Here is a 9,081-nt window from a genome sequence, read left to right as displayed (position 1 = left end):
GCAAGGAGGCATTATTGTTTAGGTGTGCAGCATGTCAGAAAGAAAACTCAACACTCCTCATGAAGTAAATCCTTAGTGATAACAAACCGTTAATATCATTCAATATTAATGCCTTTGAAGCATTAATGGTTAACTATTGTGGCTGAGCGGCAGGCACAGCACAAGCACTGGCACAGCTTAGGAAGGCGGTGTTTCAATGGCATAGTGGAGTTAATAGTTGAAGGAACACTGATTTTTTCATCCTGACACAACCACTGAGGTGCCTGAAACTTAACTGAATTGTTAGCAATGGAGTTAAAGGCTGAACCTGTATGGTAATGGAATAGTGAGAGCCCCAGTCATGAAGTAGCAGACAAAATAGGTCCTGTAACCTTTTTCTTTTTTTTTTTTTTAAATTTAAACAAGAAAAATTGTCATTGAAAGAACTATATATTTTTTTAGGGAAAAATTAATATGACTAACTTTTATGCAAAAATGTTAATAGAATTCAAGGACATAACAAGAATAATTATTCATGAGCACAAAAAAAACCCAAAACTGAAGAGAGATTAACCTTCCCCTCTTTTCCACACAACTAAGGAAAAGTAGACAAAAGCTCATTTGTTGAGAGGGCACCATTTCAATAGTTCCTGTGAAGAATGGAATATAACATTAACTCGCATGCCACTGCTGAGAAAAATATAAATAAGTTTATCTGTGAAATAGGTGGAATGATTCTGTTAAAATGTGACAAGGTCCTGTCACACATAGAGGGTTGCTTCTGTAGTTTTCTAAAAATCTTCTTTGGCATATGATATGATTTTGTGAGGGAATGTGAAATGAATGATAAATTATTGTATTTCCTCCAGCCTATAGGCAAGCCTTTGTTGCACTGTATTCAACTTATTGTCTGATATTTTTGGGGAAATTAAATAAACATGTGAAACAATCCTATAATTCCTTAAGTCAAAAATTATTTGAGCTTCTCATTAGCTAGAGACATTGCCTTAAGCTTACTGAGAAAACAGTAACACATCAATTAAAGCCAGAAAATGGTTAGATAAAGTCTCTCTTGAATTTCCTGAAAAACATACAGATGAAAGACACTGAGTTTCCATAAAATTAATGCAAGGGACAGATGTAAGTTTGAATCCTAAAGTTTTGAAGAAGTATTGGGGGAGGGAGGGTGTTTTTAAGAGCATTGGTTTGAGTCCTCTCCTACTAAAAGTAAGATATGAAATATGTCAAACTCACATTTTGGGTTTATCAGTGATAAGAAAGTGAATTTTTAAAAAAAGCTTTTTTTTTTCCCCCAAGGGTTAGTATTTTTAACAAGTTGCAAAAAACTTATGCAGAAAACTCAAGAGATATCTGTAAAGTAGGAGAGGATAAGAAAATGCAATGAGACAAGGCCAGAAGGGAAAAGTTCTGACTGGATCCTGTATTTTTGAGCTTTACAGAATCATAGTGTGAACCCCCACCTTCCTAAAAGCATTGTCTGTTGTTTGCCCTCTCATCAGCAGTTTGAACCTCTAAACATGTCTAAGAAAATGTAAATGTCTTTTCTAAAAGACAAAAATAGAATCTATTGTTGGCCTCATATTGGGAAAAAAAAACATAGAACAAGAAAAACTGATCCACTTAAATCCAGACTTTGAATATGAGGTGCCAAAATTATATTTCTCATTACAGGGTTATTGCCTGGTTATATCTCAGTAAACCCATATATTTAGTTTTAATTTATTTAATTTTTGTCATAAACATGTACACTGCATTCATACTGAAAATAAATACCTCTTATTCCAGACATAATGGGTAAAATTTATCTGAATTTAGCTGTCTAAAAGTTAGGTGTCTAATTTAAACTGGTAGTCTAAAGTCTCTCCCCACTTGAAGCAGAGAAAGAAACCCAAATTTTATTTGGGTTTTACACTGTCTAGCTATGCCAGCTAAGGCTCTTTGGAGAGAGGCTGCTCCTGTCTCCCAGCCAAGGTGGGGGGGTTGTGGTACACCAAAGACAACCTAATAGACTATGTGACTGCAAAAGCGTTCATGTCAGTATAACTTACATCAAGTTTGTGGACTTGGAGCTGGTATAGGTTGAAGGCAGCTGCTCTAAATTAGGAGTACAATTTTATTTTATTAACAATTCTATCTGCCACAACCACTCTGGCAAATCTTTGAAGGGTAGACCTAGACTGAACCTTGAGATTTCAAACTGATCAATAAAAAATCCCCATTTCTTTTTGCAACCTTTTGTAATGTGATTTCATCAGTGCTTACTAAGTAAGTAGAAGGGGTGCAAGGGCAATGAAACCCTGACTGATAAATCAAATTAAACCATAGCATACACAGAATACAAGATGAAATCAACCACATAGCTTTCCTTAGTTGCAGCTGTAGAATTAATTATCAGAGGTATGTGTGGGTTTTTGTTTGTTTGTTTGTTTGCTTGCCTTTCAGTGTTTTGGGCATTTGGCTTTTTTTGCATGTGATGGGGGAACATCTGAATTGGTAAGGAATGGGTGGAACAAGAAGTCGTGAGGGAATGTTAGTTAAGATAGAGTTCAGTGCTATAGTGAAACAGGAAAGGTTCCCTTGTGTATGTGTGGACCATTTCTGACCCTCCTTTTTAAATTAAATATAACTCAATTTAAAAGTAATATTTCTACCTGCATTTTTTTCTTTTTTTCTGACCCATTAGTATTCTCACTTAAAAAAAAAAAAAAAAAAGAAAGAGAAAGAAACAAATGAACCCAAACCCTGACCTATATTGATGAGTGTATGTTTCCTATATGGATATCCAAAGGATAAATATAATGTATATCTTTATAATGTATATCTTTATAACATAAGAAATATCATGTGGAAAATGTGCTACTTTAAACTCACAAATTGCTAATTATCCAACTGTGGAAGGAAACTGCTTGCATATACTTTTACTGAAACAATTTTAAATTAGGTCAAAATACTACAATAAGCACAGAGGTGCAAAATATTTTTCTTCCCTTGTATAAATTATTTTGGGTTAAACATCTTATAGGCTTGTTAAAATTATGAAATTAACCATCCACACCTGTAAAAGAAAAGTAGATCTTAATACAGAAGTATTTACTGTGTTGCCCCAACTTGAGTCATGGGTGAATGCAAATTAAAAACTGTGCTGATGAGATTCTGGTCTTGTTTTGCATGGATTATAATTAAATAAAATAAAATTTTAAATATTTTTTCAGAATTAATTTCTCAAAAATACAGTAATTAGGATTGAATACAATCGTACTGTATAGAATACTTATTTATTTTATATAATGAAATTGCATTCCATTTTTCAAATAATACAGTGTTACTTTGTCTATCCAAACAAATTAAAAGATGCTAGGATCTCTAGCACCCAAGTGAACAGATATAGAAAAACTGCTTTCATACTATTACACTCTTTCATCTCCTAAAAAAAGATGGTCTTATGCAAAATGCTTATTCAGAAGCAGAAATCTCCCTGTACCTTGGTACACCTCTGACTGTGCCCAGCATTTGTTTAGAAGCACACTGACTGGCCCAGACAAAAACCTGTGTGAGACCCTACCTGAAAAATTTAACAATATGAGCAATCAAATTCCAGCTCCTAGGAATATTGCCTGACTTTATTTAATTTAATAATGGAGATGTAGCTTTTGAATTTAAAGTAGCCTATGACTAAAATACTACATACATAATTTATTCACTAAAAAAGTAAAAGAATGTAATGCATTTCTTGTCAGCATTGAAGTTTTCAGAGTCAGAAGCCTGACATTTTTTTCCATTTGTCTTTCCTTCTTTCCTTCCCTGTTTCTTTCTCTCTTTAACTCTTCTCTGTCTTTTTTTTTTTTTTTCCCCCCATCTCTCCTTGAAGTGAACAGTTGAAATGGGGTAAACATTCTTTTCCTTCTACTGGGACCAAATTTCACCCTGAAATGCCAGGAGCTTGTAAAGCATTTTAATTTCCAGCTTGTCAATCTGTAGAGGCCAAATGCCTAGAGTTAGAAAAAACAGTATTACTCAAAGTCAGAGGGGCTGAGTGGTGTCAGGATGTGGGGCTGGAAGCTGGAATCTGCTAAGGATCCTGCCATATACTTACTATGTGAACTTGAATAACTCCAGTCATATTTCTACATGGTTCCTAAACTTAAGGACCTGAACTGCACATGGACACTTAAGATTACTTTCCAGTGTATAACTAGGTGTCCTGTATTTGCACATCAACCTTTTTTTTTTTGTCCTATGCTTAATGCATGTAAACCTGTGACTCACAAATGAGCAAGCTGTGATACTACAATTTTGGTGTGTTGTTTCATCATAAGGCTGTATAAAACAAGGACAGCTTTACACTGCAATTCTTTTGATCCTGAAACTCATGCCTCTACTCAAGAAAAACTTGTCATGGAGTAATTATTTACATTTTTAAAAATGATATCAGACTTTTGACAATGTGAGAGATAAGGAAGCAAAGTATAAGAACACAAGAACGAATTATTGCTGGTTAGAAGTTAAATGTTCGAATTCTATAATCAGCTCCAGCCAGCTGGTTTTCTGGAGTCTCCTTTCTCTCCGACTGTCATGCCTGCTTCATAGTGCCTGTTTTATGTTTGCTCCTGTTGCTGCTCTGTTGGTTGACCAAATCAAAAGATAAATGAAGTATTAAGGAAGCAAGAGCAGCTGAGCCACTGGCTTCATCAGAGTGCTTGGGGACCATCTTCAGCTTTTGATAAGACTGCCACAGCTTGTGATTGCATCTCATAACTGTTTCTTAGTTACCACTCACAATCAAAGTCAGAATAAAGGGATTGTGGGAAAGCCAGATAATGACCTTGGCAAGTGTCTAGGAACAGAACTGAGAAATTATTTACAGCACTTGCCTTCAAGGGATAATTTGGCAATAGAACTACAAAGCAGGTTTGTGCAGGCAACACTGAAATTAGTAATAGACTTTTAAATATTAAAGCCTGCTAAAAATAACTGCAGATGGAATAAGGGAGAACAACCTCTGGGACCTATTTTCCACCTCAGCTGGCAACATACAATTCTTGGTTTAATAACAAAAGACATCTTATTAAATTACATTAGGGTGAGTCTGTTGCTTAGTGCAGGTGTCAGGCTGGGAGTGTTGCTAATACCTACTGTAGCCACACATGCTGCTATGAAAAGCCAGCCAATACTTCAGGACAAATGACATGCATGTATTATCTCCCGGTGTTCTGAGAGCATTTAATTAAATATTTGTAAAAAATGCCTTAATATATCTTATAATATTCATGTGTAGATAGGCAGATGGGCAAACGTTCCAGGATCACCCCTTCAAATCTGTATTCAGGAATGAAAGGCAGCAAAGAATTGTGATGACAATTTGGCTCCTCAAACTGCAGGGACTGGTGTGTGCGCAACTGATATGTCACTTTCTCATAATTTCAGACCATGATTCTTTAGTTTATAATAAATTGATGTTTCAAGTGATAAGAATTATTTTTTAACACTGCAATGGGAAAAGATATTTATCATCAATATCACTTACTGATAATATTATTAAATTGAATGTTAAGCACAAAGCTCTCCAGTGTTCTGTTTTATACCAGACTAAATGTCCTCATCGATAGATTGTCAATAAACTATATGAAAAAGCTTAATATTCAAATAAGCTGAGTTGGCTGTAATGTTTTTCAAATATGCTTTCTCAAAAAAAAAAAAAAAAAAAAAAGCACTGGCCACCTAGTGTTTTGGTACAATTGTACTGAGTTTACTAATACCTGCACCCTGTGTCATACCAGGTGATAGAAAAATTGCAACACAAAGCACTGAAACTGAAACTAAGAGACAAATAAAAGGTACCATAATGCACACATACTGTAAAAATATGTTCTGTTCATATTCAAACTTTGTTACAGACTGTGAAGATGCTAGAAGAAGATCATCAAATTCCCATAAGAAAATGCTCTTTTAAGTATGGCTATAAGAATCATCCGCTTCTGTCAGGATTAATATCAGCTCTACTGACCTTGTTCCGAAATGCTTTATGGTTTGTGGCTGGGGGACTCTGACTCAAATGAGCCAAAAATTCTCTGAAAGAAACTTATGTACCTTTTTCATCAATCTTCATACTTTAACCTAATCTCTGTTCAGGCAAACATGCTAAGAAGTTACAAAGAGTAAGTCAGATCTGAAACAGTCAAAACTTGCTATTTCTGTCTACTGAAATCTATCTTTACCAGGATTTTCAAGTGAAAGTGTTTGTGTCTTAGATTTTGTTTTGTTCATCGTCATGAAGAACTTCTGATTTTAACCGGGACAGGTCATTCAACAAGCATCCCATCTCTGAGGTGGTCAAAGAATATATTTATTATAGGTGCTCCTTTTTTCTCCCTGTTCATCTTCCTTATGGACCCGTTGTGATCTGTAATTATTTTCTCATTAGCTGTAATTGCTCAAAGGGTTTCTAATATACATGAGACAGACTGAGAGGATTTATTATCCTATCATACTGGGTCACCTCATGTGTGCTGCTGTTTATTCACATGGTAAGACTATCTTTCTGGCTGTAATCCAGTATCTCACCACTCTCCCTGTCTACAAAGTACAGGCAGACTTCGCGTAGAACAGTCGTAAGTAATGGATGTTGGAGTACATGAAGAGAGGAATGGCTGTGCTCTTTTATTACACAGGCTTCTTATTCCTTGTGTTTTCATGTGTCCTTAGCACAAGACACTCCTCTTTTCTCTTCCCTCGCCCAAATGTTTCCACTGATAACGTTACTGGGTTTGACTCCAGTATTTCTTGAAAGAAGTTATTCCTGTTCTTCTCTGCATAGCTTCTGACTAGGACCCAGCAGGATATTCAGCTGGTGTGGCGAACATCACAAAGTGCTTCAGTGCTAGTCCACGACCTTCAAACACAGCATTGTTACTGAGAACCATCGAAAATCAGAACTGGGTTCCCTGAACATCATAATGCTGTCCTAAAGTAAGGCATTTCTTCAACAACCAAACCGATTCTTTATGGATTTTCTAGTTTTTAGGTTAAATCTGTTCAAATATTGTTCCTCTCCCCAACCTGAAGGGGAAAATGTTAAACCGCTGTAAACTAACACAGCTTTACTGATTTCAGTAATATTTCCACAATTAATATTGGGTACTTGTAAGGACAAAAATGTGACATTGTACTGTACACAGGACATAAAGTTTCTCACCTAGATAAACAAAACAAAACAAAACAAAACACCAGTAAAAAAATGGGACCTTAGGGAGCCCCAAGGCTCAGTGTAGTCATAAGGACTGTCTATCCTGCACAACCTTCATTCAACTTTGCCTTGTCAAACTCTGCTAGTAATTTCATGTTTATATGGTGGGATTATGAATATAGTCATTCATGTGTGAATATCAGGGATTCAGGTGAATTAAAAGCTCTTCCACAAACATTCATACAACAAAACAGCTGTACAAATGTCCATGATAAAATTCAGATTGAAAAGAGTACAAGGGTAGAGCTTAATTTCACAGCTCATTGAAGACTTTGAGAGCCTTTAAAGTGAAACCAATGGGTTTGTTCAGAGAATGAAGTATTATACAAGAGTATTCAAATATGTCCCAAAGGCTGTAGAACTTTATTCACATTAGAATGATAAGTAGATAGATGTGACTTAGATTTGAAGAACAACTAAGTGAGGTTATGGACATGAGCAAGTTATCATGGGATAAAAAATTATGATGTATTACCTATTCCACAGTAATAGCCTTCTTGAACATCCTCATGCTGAAGTAAACAAAAGGCTGTATGACATGGTATATGCCCTAAGTGAAATGAGGGTAAACTTGTTCTAGTATGGACAGAAGACAAGTATGATACTCACATGCATCTATTTCAGCTGTCCCAAATGACATCTCCTTGAATCTTGAAGTCTTGTTTTGAGGCTTTTGAATTCTTAAACTTTACAGTTCAGTAACATCATATACCTAGATCAAATTTACCATTATTGAGATTGAGGATGAAGAAAGCACCTGGAGAAATTATGCAGCTGAGATTCAAGCATTTGTAAACCACTGAAGAATTTAAAAATCAACCTGGCATTTGGCTAACAAAGCAGAAGAAAGAAATGGAACAAAGGCAGCATGCACATTCATTTAACTAAATGGATGCTGTATTATAAATCAAGAGGAGCAGAGTTCACCAGTCCCATGTGTTATTATCACCTTAATGTTTTTGCTCAAAGTTCAGCCATGACAACTGCAGGAGTCAGTTTTTTTCAGAAAGCAATAATTAGAAAATTGTTCTATATTTCAGCAGCCTGTAGTACAGTACTTTTAAAAACAGTAAGTATGTTATTTGCATGGTTTTACAGTGTTAATTTCCATTTTTATTACATCTGTCCTGCTTCTGTTCTAGAAATCTACTGAAGAGGTGCCTGTGGGCCACCACCGAGCTTTTACATATAGATAAGAATATCTGGGAAAAAAAGAAGAAAATATCTCTATAGTAAGTTAAATTTACCATCTACTATTTGTTGAAATTACTGCTTTCTATTACAGATTCATGGAATAAGAATATGGCTGGTAAATTATTCTCTTGTATAGACTTCAGTACCAGTTCATAATATCATTTTCAGACTCAAGACAAGGTGTTTTGTACCAAAAAAACCTTGCACAGGAGATATATATATATATATATATACATGTATATGCACACATACACTATAAGTGCTGAAGAGGTATGATCCTGGGTATATTTGAATTTATTTTCCTACACAGCATTTATCAAGAATGGTATATGCTTATCATATGACATTTATACCACCAGATTTGGTTGTATCCATTTTCTTCTACCAGTAAAAAATCATTTTGAGATCAGTTATGTGTTAATACTAGTGGAAGCTAGTCATATGTAATTTGCAAAAAGCATGCCTCTAACAGTCCTGCTTTCTTGTATTAATAGCTTATGCAGAGAGGTGTTTTCAAAATCCCTGTTAACTTGCAAATAGAATACTACTTGTAAGTAAATTCCTTCAGTGTTAATTTGTCCTCTGTGAGTCAGTAGAATAACTGACAAAAATTTGACCTCTTACGTTATGGTTTGTGATTTATT

The sequence above is a fragment of the Haliaeetus albicilla genome, chromosome 25, assembly GCF_947461875.1.
Source record: "Haliaeetus albicilla chromosome 25, bHalAlb1.1, whole genome shotgun sequence".
Classification (NCBI taxonomy): Eukaryota; Metazoa; Chordata; class Aves; order Accipitriformes; family Accipitridae; genus Haliaeetus; species Haliaeetus albicilla.
The sequence above is the reverse complement of the archived record's forward strand: the minus strand, read 5'-3'. Positions refer to the sequence as shown.